Here is a 1,701-nt window from a genome sequence, read left to right on the forward strand (position 1 = left end):
TCACAGTGTGTTCCCCTGCATATCTTTTTGTTTACACTTCTCTGTTTGCAAGTGGTCATAGCAATGACTTGGTCTGGTGCCAGGCCTTGGGCTTCTGCTACTCTATCGATAGAGGAACTTCATTGGGACTCTTCTCAGATATCCCTGTGTCATGGAGACCCTGTAGTTTTGGATCTGTAAGGCTTCATGTGCTTCATTCACTCCAGCAGCTCATCAATAGGTTGGGGTGGGCCACTCAAAGCCCTGGATCTATGCCTGAGAGGCATCTGAGTTGGTCCTTACTTTGGCTTTCCCACTCTGATGCCCTTAGGGCTGGCTCACTGCAACCCCACATCCAGGACCAGATCTACTTTGCTGTCCAGGCAAGGTGCATGGTTGCTCTCCCTAGTGCTGCGGTCAGTGAGGGACATGACCAGTTCTCCCACTCTCACGTCCCAGGGACCAGCTCTCCCTCTTGCCAAAGATGGTGCTGGATGAGGGAGGGAAGGAGGGTGCTTCTCCCTTGTTCATGCTGCCATCCAGAGAGGTAAGGCCAGCTTACCCACAACCCCCACATCCAGGGCCAGCCCTGTTGTGCTGCCCAGGTGAGGAGAAGGGACAGTTCTGCTCTGATGATCTCGAGGCCAGGTCTCTTATTTACTGTAGGTGGCAAGAGTCCTGCAGCTGGATAGGGGCAGTGTCAACTCTTCTGCTGGCAGGACTCCAGGACCAGCTAGCCCAGGATGCCCAGAACAGTGGTGAGGCCAATTTTGCACAGCCTTCAAACATCTACATGCCCCCCAGTGACAGCCCAGATTAAGGACACCTGCCTGGCCTTTGGTGAGAACAAACTCCTGCTGCTGCAAGACCATCATGATCCTGGACATGTCCCCTGGTGGTAGCACAGGCTAGGAACCTAGCATGGTCCCAGGTACTATCACTGGTTATTCTACCACTTACTTGCTCCTCTTAGTGGTGCTATGGTCTCTGAGTATCTGGGGTCATCTCAGGAATGGTCTCAAGAGTGCTATGTCCTGCTTGTGCATTATGGTTCCAGGCAGAGGTCACCTTGGGCATGGTCTGCCCCCTCAGGCCTGTGCTGCATCAGAGTTGTGGGCATCTCAGGGTAGCTTCTTGACCAGGTTCCATGGTGATGGCCTGGTTGTCCTCTCACCTGGCCCATTGTGAGGGTCATCTCTCTTGGGCTCACTCCTGCCCTGGGCCCATGGTCCCAGGCAGGGTTCTTCTAGGCCCTGGCTTGTACCCAGGATCTGCTACCAGACTGGTGATCCACTCAGGCTCAGGGAATGATAAGCTATTAATTCAGATGTTCATAGGTCAGAACGCTGAGGCTAGACATAGCCCCCTCTCCTCTTCCATGCACATGTCACACAGTAGCCACACCTGTAATGCTTAAGGGGCAGGTCTCTTATTTATTATGTAATTATTCCATGCTCATTAATTATCATTTACTTGATAGCCTGGTGGGAAAAGAATCCTTATCCCCATTGGGATTTTCTTGATTGTCAGGAAAGAGTTCTGTTTTGCCCAGGTTAGGTCATGGCTTAGGATACAAGGGATTATTGACCCAACCAGTATTAGATGACTGTCTCTTGATTAGTCGTTGGTACTGAATAGGTGCAGCCAGTACTGGTGGTTGACTGTTGGGAGGTATCCACTAGAGAAGACTAGGCATGAGTTCAAGCCACTAGGAAGACATTT

The 1,701-nt window shown here is 51.5% G+C and overlaps 1 pseudogene; it reads right to left on the reverse strand.

Moving 5' to 3' along the window:
- Positions 1–1,285: 1,285 nt before the first annotated feature.
- Positions 1,286–1,404, reverse strand: LOC114639754 (annotated as a pseudogene).
- Between the last annotated feature and the right edge of the window lie 297 nt (positions 1,405–1,701).

Source organism: Grammomys surdaster, unplaced genomic scaffold (assembly GCF_004785775.1).
Source record: "Grammomys surdaster isolate TR1022 unplaced genomic scaffold, NIH_TR_1.0 100, whole genome shotgun sequence".
NCBI classification, from domain to species: Eukaryota; Metazoa; Chordata; class Mammalia; order Rodentia; family Muridae; genus Grammomys; species Grammomys surdaster.